The sequence below is a fragment of the Armigeres subalbatus genome, chromosome 2, assembly GCF_024139115.2.
Source record: "Armigeres subalbatus isolate Guangzhou_Male chromosome 2, GZ_Asu_2, whole genome shotgun sequence".
Lineage (NCBI taxonomy): Eukaryota > Metazoa > Arthropoda > Insecta > Diptera > Culicidae > Armigeres > Armigeres subalbatus.
The window spans coordinates 95929911-95941152 of NC_085140.1; positions in this window are offsets into that span (position 1 = coordinate 95929911).

The following is an 11242-nucleotide window of genomic DNA, read 5'->3' on the forward strand; positions in this document are numbered from 1 at the left end:
AATATGTCTTCTTTATTGCACAATGTAATAATGCTATAGACATAGGAGCTCTAGAATTTTAAATTCAACACGCTGTAGTAATAATTTTGTAAATTAATTTTTATCTTATGCACAAATAAACAAATTTTACAAAAAATAATAATAATTATAATGATAATGGCGTTGATAATTTTATTTCATCACCGACGTTTCGATCCGGGAATGGGATCTTCTTCACGGCTCGATGGCAGTCAATTTGTTAATTACCGCTATATTCGTAAACAGTTTTGTTACTTGATAAGTGGAAATTGTTTTTGGCCTCATTGGACAAAATATAGCTCACTTCGAACACTTTTCGACACTAATTTTGTCACACACTATAGAGGACCTTTTGCAGCTAGAGGATGGGTGATTTCATCCCCTCCCAGGATCGAAATAAAATTGTCAAAGCTATTATTTACGGCTGAAAGCCACACCGAAAACTGAGTTACTCTAGGAATTCCTCCGGAAATTTCACCAGGAATTCCTCCGGAAATTTCACCAGGAATTCCTCCGGAAGATCCTTTAGGAATTCTTCTGGAAGTTCCTTTTGGAATTCCTCCGGAAGTTCCTCCATAAATTCCTACAGAAGTTCCTCCAGGAATTACTCCGGAAGTTCCTCCCAAAATATCTCCGGAAATTCCTCTAGAAATTCTTCCGAAAGTTCCTCCAGGAAGTCTTCTGGAAGATTTTTCTGGAATTCCTCCGAAAGCTCCTCCAAGAATTCCTCCCGAAGTTCTTCCAGGAATTCCTCCCGATGAAAAATCACATGGTAATTAATATGCGTTGAACATTTAGGATGGGTGTAAAATTGAGAAAGTGTACATCGTGTAAAACAGAATTAAGTGTACATATACGGCTCAATCATGACATCCGCTCCGATTAGTACTTGACAATCTTTCAAAATATATTCTGATGATTTACAATTGATTAAACTTTAAAGATTCCAATCCAAAGAATTTTCAAAGATTTGTTAATGTTGAATTCAAGTTACCGTTTGGAATTTCAAAGAGAGTTTGGAAACCTGAACAAATGTAGTTTAAAAATGATTATTGAGTTTCTGGATGGGCAAATCCAATTTTTTACCAAACTTAATCAAAATTATTATTATTAAAAAAATATTCGTACTATGGAGTCTTTTTTACGCAGAAGATTGGCGTAACCCGAATAAAAAGCTTGTGTAACTGATGTGGAATATAACCTGGATTGAAAACGGCTCAGCCGAGATTCGAAGGAAAAAGTACGCGATAACATTCGCGTAGAAGTGAATCATAGGGTAGCTTTAGCTCAGCGGTTCTCAACTTTTTTCATGTGTGGTATCCCTTCACACCTTTGCATAGGTTGAGGAACCCCTTAGATTTTTCTTCTAATAGGAGAACTAAAAGCTCAAATGGCTTCTATAAAACAGTACCATTCAAATCGTTTAAAATTTAAAAAATTTACTACGGGTTTTTTTAGACGAAACATCAAGGATTTATATACAGTATCCCCCCGCTTATCCGGACCTCGCTAGTCCGACGACTCGCTAGTCCGACGACTCGCTAGTCCGGATCTCGCTAATTCGGAATTTTCCGGATTAAAAAGCATCAACACCCATTTAAACATATTATACTGTCAGTTTTCAAATTTGTGCTGTGATTTTGTTTTGGTTCATTTGTTTGGATTTGACAGTCGGATTAACGAGAGAAACCCCGATAGTCCGGCCATACATTTGTCGGATCAGCGGGGGTTTAGGGCAAAGGGGGGCAATATGCCCTAGCTAAGCAAACACTGCTTTATTGTCTTATTTGTAACGCTATTCATGGGTATTTTTACATTATGCAACAGTTAAACAAGATAGCTAGTTGATGCCATTCAAAAATTATCAAAAATCTCAATCATATTGATAATATTAACATTTCAAAAAAGTGGTGATATTCTGTTGCCGGAAAACTCATGAGGCAAAACGCCTTTTAGCTGGCAGCTCCTAGGGAACAAAGCACCACGCGTCGGCGAATCAGCATTCTGGTATGGATAGTGCGTGGAGACGCAAGTACATTGTAGGTTAGTGCCACTAGGGCGTTTTGCCTCGCCAAAATGTTAGATGTTTCTTCAAAATGTGGAAATTTTCGGTTTTCCGACCTTCCCATACACTATTTTGAAACTTTTTTCGCCTAACCTACATAATTTTAGATCTAGTTTTGTTACGGCCATCTTAATGACGGAAAATATGAGGGAAACCACAAAAGGCGTTTTGCAATGGGGGGGGTGTTTGGTCGTTTTGGGGCCTCTTCCCCTACTGTACATTATATACAGGCAGGGCCGGATTTAGCCGGAAGGGGGCCCCGGGGCCGACAGCTTGTGGGGGCCCCAAAATGTACAAAAAAGGTTGGTTTTTGTACATAAGATTTGTGGGAGCCCGGGGCCACGGATTCCGGCACTGCATACAGATATGTTCCGTTTTTATCGACACGGTTCGTGAGTTTCAGTTGATGAAGTCGATTTACACAATGCTCCAGCATAAGAAGGAAGCGGACAGCCCTTCATCTACTTCGTCAAGATTGACCAATTTGAATGGTCATTGTCATCAACACTCAGCACTACAGTTGTTACTTCAGCTCTTTTCGTCGCAACGTTAGCTTCTGAATCAACAGTAGCCGAGCCCGCAATGACATCAGATGAATCTCCATAGAAATCCGAAGGCGGACAGCACCATCTTCGACCAATGCACTCAAGCAGCGAAAATATTCATTCAACAATTCAAGATTCCCAACTATAGACATCTTTTGATTGGAAATTATTGAGTATAATTTTATTTATTTATCACCTTATATTAGAAACATTTTTTTAAATATCAATCTATACCTTAAATAGCCACAGCTTTAATTTGTTTCTACAGAACGCACTAAGAATGGCTAGTTTTCACGAGAGTTTTTACCAAAAAGTGAAATATTGTTGCTATTACTAAATGCTCATCCTTTCCACGGAATGAAATCCCGTCAAATTACTCTGTGACAAATAGAATTATATTAGCACTTTATAATATACTTTTATCTTTATCATCGGTGACTTGGTATAATTAAATACGATAGCTTTATTTATTGTTTTAGAAGTTCTACAGACTACAAAGAACATGAAATTGTATTCCTCATGCTTTCTTACTTCACCGATTTTGATTGATTGTGTTCACCGATTTGATTAGCATGACTTTTGAAATACTCTCTTTGCATTTATTGCAATATTTCCACCAAAACACGCTAAACAAAGCTATTTTCTTCAGATCTCTGTTTAAAAATACGATGTCCGATTAGTATGGCTTCGTAATTCAAAGAGAAAGTAAACAAAGAGAGCCTTTCTTTTGGACTTACGACGTTTTCAAAAATCACGCAGGAAATTGTTTTTATTTTTTTCTACCAAGGTAATTTTCTAATACATAGCTTCATTTATCTTAAAAAATATCTCAAATTTTTGTACTTAACCAATATAAAATGAAAATAAAAATAATTTACATTAATATTCTTAGTAATTCGAATATATGCACTAAGTGATTTGTGCAAATTGCTTTAAAATTGATGAATAACGATCGTTTCAGCTGACTGCAATAGAGATTCATATATTGCCGAAATACGTTTCTTTAAAAAAAATACAGAAATAAACAACAATCAGCATCTGATGTCTTATTGGGCAGTTATTAGGTTTTTTTATTTTCTTAACATTTTCCCTTTTCAACAATATTTGAACATACTTAAGAAGATCGAAATGAAAATTGGATAGTAATTCAGATCATATTGTTAATTCACTTTTAATGTGTTAAAGCCAAATAGAAAACAAATTAATCATCGTCGTCTAGACCGATTCTAACAAAATATCTTGATATTTAACTAAATCTGCTTAAAAGCCTTGCAAAAACGATACTGGAACCCATAGAAAACTTAGAAATTGTAGGTATAGCTTTTTATTTCTCGTATAATTCCAAATTTTAGACAAATGATTTTTTTTAGTTAAATGAACAATCACTCACATTGAACAACTGATGAATAAAAATTTTGGATGCTTTGCAGTGGCTCTCGGTGAAGCAAAGAATTGTGTATTTGACAATGGTGTTCATTTTTAAAGTAATTAACGGATTGCTGCCTCGATATTTGAGTGATCGAATTGAAAGAGGAAGTGACATTCATAGATATAACACTAGAAACGCGGAAGATATAAGAACACCGTACTTTTTGCATGGAGCTTCACAAAATTCTTTGTTTTTTAAAGGTATCAATTATTTCAATTCGATGCCTACACATATCAAACGTGCAACTACACTATCACAGTTTAAGAGACTTTGTGTTTCACACGTAAAAGCTGCCTTTTAAGCAGCTACTTAGTTGACTTTTTATAGGGTATATGTTCCTATATCCATCTCATTAAGCAAGCAAACATATTATAATTGAAAACTATGTAATAAACTCCAATTTATTGCTTAAATAAATATCAAAACCGTGCTTGCTCACAATCGATGATTTATCTGCAATTAGAAAATTATGCAGTTTCCTTCCCCAATTGAACTAATAACCGTTTGAAACTAGTAGCGAATTGAACATATATCCATCTCACCGTAAGATTTTCATCTCAAGTGAATCGCGACTAGAGAACCGATATTCGTCTTATTTTTTACTGCCAAAAATTTACTTCACACTACTGTAGCTCTTCAATAGTCTCATATAGATCTATTCGTATAACTCACACCTGAGCGGCTACCTTGAATAGCAAATGACATTATCAATTGATTTGTTTATTTTATTCCAAAGGAAAAACCGACAACAACAAATTGCGCAAAGTAATTCACAAATATGTCTATTCTCAACAAGCTCGCACACATTGACAGTTTGCGCATGCGCATCGTGATGCCGCGCAAGCATGCTGGCCGTGATGCCAAAGTTAAAAAATTAACTATGCATATAATTTACTTCGAAATTGACCGCATACATTTTGAGCGAAATTATGTCAAAAAGCTTATGATTATGTGCTTCTAGTGTTTGAAAAAAATATTCAAATCTAAATTTAACAAAATATCATCGTTATACACAGCGTATCACGGTATTTTTTTTTTCTCTGGTACCGTACCATAGCCTTGAGAACTGGCACCTCTGTGCTGCTAGGAAAATAGTAAAATGAGATGCATATACGAACAAAACAGATTTTCTTCGATAACAAAATTCATCTCATAGTTTTCAAGCATTATGTGGCTATTTTTTAACTAAAAATTAGTAAATTCGTGAATTTATACTTCGAAGTATGTTGTGCGTGGTGGTTTTTCGAGGAAAGTATTGTGAATAAATTATAAAAATGTGAAAAAGTTCAGTGGTGTCAAGTGGAATTGCACTAGTACTGATTGACTAGTAAGACGAATAACTTTTTATGAAGGTAAGTTTTTCATCCTACATGGAAGATGATCGACTTTTTATTAAAAATTACGGTTTGGAAATGTGATTCTCGCTCATATTTGTTAGAAAAAATGTAATTTGAACCCGTAAAAATGTGCCTAATTGGTTTTTTGTTTCGATCAGTGATTATTTTGACTGGTATGCTTAATTTAAATTTGATGAGTACCGAATGAGATGGATATAGGGGCTGAGATGGACATGGGAACAGATACCCTAATTCAATAATTTTGTATCTTGACGAAGTTTGACCTACGGATTGTTTGTTTGGACAATTATATTTTTTTTTATTTATTGAGGCACTGATAAACTACTTTGTTCGCCTCGATGATGATGATGGATTTTATATATATTGACGTAATTGTAATTTGACCTTTTTTTGTGTAAGTCTACAAAAGTTTGAGTCTCGCGCGCGCAAAGCAGATATGAATGATTTTTATTAAATTTATGTACAGACTTGCGCATTTTCAACTGTTTGAATGATTCTTCGGATTAGTAATGGGCTATCTGGTAGAGTTTTGTTCCCGTGGTTGATACCGAAACTTTTGATATCGACGGAGCGGTAACACAAGTTTTAGTTTTGTTGACGACTTAGATTATTAATTTTATTGATGCTTATGAGTGACAAACGTTAAGTGGGCTTGTATAAACATGAAACGCGATTCTTGGTGGAACTTTTGAAATCTGTGCGAGAGGTATCACAAGTTTTGCATTTTAGTATAAACTCGAAGTATCACTACCGATGCTTATGAGAATCTGTAGATGAAAACAACAGTTTTTTCTTAATTTACATTTTTTGCTGGATAGTAATGGAAAGTTATGTAATTCATATCTGTGATGGTAATCAGATCGTTTTTGTTTTTTTGCAAATCTGATTAAATTGTTATATCAAATTCAATTAATTATCTTAAAGATAAATCGTCTAGCTCAAACCTTTGTAGGGGTATGTGGCGGGACCATAAAAAAAAATGAATAATTGGACACCATAAAAAGTTTTACTTGGATATAATAACTGTGATTGTATAATAATTGTTCGTGCTATTGTTACATTGCCTAATCAGAATCAGATCCGAAATGTGAGGTTTCGTTTAATTTCATTGAAAACGTAGAAAATGGAAAGTTAGAAAAATAGTTGTTAAGAAAAATGTTAATTTGTTTGAAACTGCTTTCCTTCTTTTAATCTCATCTTTTCAGAATTCAAGAATTTTATTTTACAATACTTGAACTCTCGAGCATTTCAAGATAAGGACTCAATACTATGAACGCACTTGATACAATTTCAAAGAGTCAGCAGCCACGATACTAAAAGGAACTTCCACGTGAACAAACGCAGCCTTCGAATCAGCCATAGTTCGGCATTGCGATCACGTCTTTATTGGAAACAAAAAAGGATGCAGAACTCTGGATGAACTAAATTGGTGAGCACGTTCCAATTATTTAATCTTTTTTTCTCTCAATGCTTCACCAAACTACGAATTTATAAAATACTCATCTAAATACTGTGTAACCTGCTACCGCGCCAGGAAATCACCCATTACGCACTATTGCACTCGGCGGAGGGTTCGCCTTGCTCGGGTCACTGTTGACATCTGACTGAGGGATAACGGTGCTTGACTGCTTGCTCATCATCAACACCAAGACGACATAAACAGTTTATAATCTAGAGAGGTATACATCAGGGCTGGCTCGCCCCACACATCCCCCTTTCTCTCCGGATTGTTTTTAGTGTTAGTGTTTTTGTTCGGTGTTATGCAATAATAACTTGTTTTTTTCTTTATTATTTAAATTCTCTTCCATCGTCTTCGACGTGTTCAGGTTTCCTCCATCGCGTTCTTGTCAAATTTACGTATCAAAGTATCAACGTCGTCGGCTTTGCCGATATGCTTGTCGTTACTCTCTGCCTTGAGTATCGATCGTCGCCTTAAGTTATCTTGTAGTTTATCTTAGAATTCAGTTGAAAAAAAAAAGAAAACCTCGAAATCCTCAAATCAAGCGTGAGTCGAGATATGCCGGACTTCTACTTTTTCAATGGCACTACACTCTAACTGGGACTTGGTCCCAACTCCCTTGTTATACCCGACATTCCATGAATATGTATCTTGTCTGGCAAGAACAATGGATACACTATGCTCAGGAAGCCGAAAATGCTTCCCACCCGATAACACTTTAGTGCGGACCGAGAAACGAACTCGCCATTTCCGGATTGGCAATCCTAAGCCTTTGCTTACAAGACTACTGGAGACCCGGTCTTATTAACAAAAACTATTAGTGAACGGCATGACTCATCCCTTTAAATCATTGCATAATTTTCTATATTCTACATTGTTAAATGCAATGCTCTTCTCATAAACAAGAGACAATCTTGAACACCTGGCTGATCATAGAGCATGTGTTAGAATTGGCTCAACATTTTCTGCACCTTTTTCGGTACACTCCGCAGTTCCTCAATGTAGCCATATAGGGTCACTACTGTTCGTGCTCTTCGTCAACGATCTGCCCTCCGTAACGTAAGCAGGTGACTTGAAATTTTATCGAGTAGTGAAATCTCTACTGGACTGCTGTGCTCTTCAGATGGACATGGATGCTTTGCTTATCTGGTGCGTAACACACAAAACGAAAGTAAACGCCAAAAAAACTGCAGCGTAATTACCTTTTCTAGCTTACCCTATTCATCTAATGTTTAATACACGATAGGGAATATCGTTAAGAGTTGCATTCGTCAAGGACTTGGGTATGACACTTGATAGTATGCTCAGTTTTCCTGAGAACTTCGCATTTGTTATTGCCGAAGCTACTTTGGGAATGATAAGGCGTAATACGAGGACTTTCACTGACGCTTATTGTCTTAAATCGTTATACGTTTCGATTGCTCAAAATATTTTGGAATATGGTATTACTATCTGGGCTCCGTATCATGCCGTACAAAATGCCCGCCTGGAACGATTACAGAAAGCTTTTATACGATGTGCACTTCGTTACCTTCCATGGCGCAGACGTAAGTTTCTTCCACCGTACCAACAAAGATACTCACTCACTCCCTCATGTGTCCTGAGTACCCCTAGGGGTGTATAGGTTCAACGCAAAAGATCTCGAGCGGCTGCTCGCTTATGCCTTGACATAAGCCCAGGTTAGATTCGTATCGACTTCCTTTATTTCTTTATTGAGGCTACGTCGTCGCGAGCCCCTGGGTCTGCCTCTGCTGGAATGTCCTGTAGGATTCCAGTCCAACACTTGCTTGCTTGTACATTTCGTCTCCGGTATTTCGTAATGTGTGGCAGACCCACCTCCATTTCCACTCTCGAATTTCAGTTAATATCGGTTTTGATAGCAACATCGATGGAGCTCAGCATTCCAGATCCAGTTATAAGGCCACCAGGCCCGAATCATAAAACGTAGGCATCGGTTAATGAATATTTGTAGTTTCTGTGTGATCTCTGCTGTTACGCACCAAGTCTCACTGGCGTATAGCAACACAGATTTCACGTTAAAATTCAATATTCAAAATTTAGTGCGTTGACAAATCTGATTGAATCTCCATACATTTCGTGAACTTTCAGAAGCAGCCCTAGCTTTCTTGATCAGTGCTCCTGGGTCAATCTTGGTTCCGCCGTCCGGTGCTAACTGGCTGCTAAGTTATTGAAAGTTTTCGACCTTTTCCACTGCTTGCCCGGCTACTGTAAAGTTGGAGCGTTTGTTCATGTTAATATCCAATGAATTGGCCTTGTTGATGTTGATGGTGAGACTCGCCGTAGATGAGCGTTCGGCCATGTCGTTCAGCTGACTCTGCATGTCAGAGCGCCGTTGCGCTAGTAGAGCAAAATCATCAGCCAAATCGAAGTCGTTTAGATGCTCCATAGTAATAGGCTCCCAGAGCAGCCCACGGTTTGGTACACGGTCAATCGTACCCACGATTACGATGAGGAACAGCAGCGAAGATAGAATATATCTTTGCCTCACTCCAGCGACTACCCGGGTGGAATCAGACAAAGATCCGTTATGCAGGACTCTGCACGTAAAAGCTTCGTACTGCGATTCGATGAGCCCGACGATTTTGTCTGGAACACCATTGCGTCTAAAGGCGTGGGTTTTCGTGGTTCAGCTTTTTCGTAGTCAATGAATACCAAATGACTCTTGGCATTCGTTGATCTACTTCAGGATGATACGGAGCGTGACAATATGGTCCACATATGATCTTGCGGGGCGGAATCCTGCCTGCCGCCGTCAGAGAGTCGTGTCTATCTTCTCGTGTATCCGATTTAGGATAACTTTGCACAGAACTTTGAGAACAATGCGCAGTAACATGATGCCTGCCCAAATGTCGCAAAGTCAAATCCCTTTTTTAGGAACCTTCACTCAGATGAGTCATCCAGTCGGCCGGAAAAGTCGCGGTGTCCCAGATATTTCAGAATGCATCATTTGCACGGATAGCATGGAGTCAGCTTAGAGCATCTCTACTGAAATGCGATCGACCCTGGGAGCCTTGTTGGAATTTATGCTTCGGATAGCCGCTTCAATCTCCTGCAATGATGGAGCTTCGGAGTTGATGCGAGTAATGCGTCGCACCCTTAACGGCTCATGATGGGATGTTGATGCTTGATCTGGCGTCGAAACTTGAAGAAGTTGTTCGAAGTGCACCGGTATCCCGGATTCATGCTTGCTCCACTCAGGCGTCGTGATTAATCGTAGAGTAAGCGCATATCACCAGTTGTTATAGCTTTTTCCCCTTCGTCGGCCAGGGAGGTCACCCACGCTCGCTTGTCTTGTCTGCAGCAACGTTTAACATTCTTCTCTAAAGCCGAATACCGTTGACGGGACTCGTACTTGGATGCTCTGGTTCTTGCCCGCTCTATCGCGACTTTTGCTTCTCTGCGCTCTTCAATCTTCCGCCAGGTTGCATCTGTGATCCAACATTTTTCGCTAAGTGCGCAGCTCAACAAGGGTTTTCCTCGCATGTTTCGATAAAGGCATTTTTTATTGCCATCCACTCCTCTTATTTATATGCTGCCACCTTCCGGAACATCCGCTGCTCGAATTCCTAGTTCTTCAAAGAATGATCTCTTCTCAATCTTCTAGTCGGCGTGTGGGAATCGCCGTCCACCCTAGCAGCACACATGATACATATAGATCGCAGTAACTTATATATGACTAAATTCAGTCACAATTAAGTTGCAATCACATGGCTTGTGCTGCTTGGACGAATCTCTTCTCCAGCCGCTTCAACAGTGACGTGAGCTTCTCCAACGTTTGCTGATTAATGACCTGCTTCAAAGCCATCTCAACTGTTTTGAGCAAGTAGTTTGACTTGTAGTTGAATTTAACGTTTAAACTCCGTCTTTCAACTCATCTCTTCTCCAGCCGCTACAACAGTGACGTGAGCTTCTCCAACGTTTGCTGATTTATGACCTGCTTCAAAGCCATCTCAACTGTTTTGAGCAAGTAGTTTGACTTGTAGTTGAATTTAACGTTTAAACTCCGTCTTTCAACTCATTTGAACGAAAAGAAAGTTACAGTTTGAACCTCTGGCAAGTTAAATGAATTCAACTTAATTGATCAATTCACTCGCCCTGTTAAAACGTAGCATTATACTTTGCATCAACTGGCAATGCATTCAACATGGCATTGTTGCTCCCCCTATTTTCAAAAACTTTTTTCGAGCTTCCTAGAGATTCTTTTAACGCATAATTGCAATTTTCATGATTTGTAAACCATTTCAACTATGTACGATTGCTCTTTCAACACGTTCACGCCATGACGTGCACTGCATTCCAACTCGCAAACCTTTTTTCCAATATATCTAGTGGATTATCATAACCCGC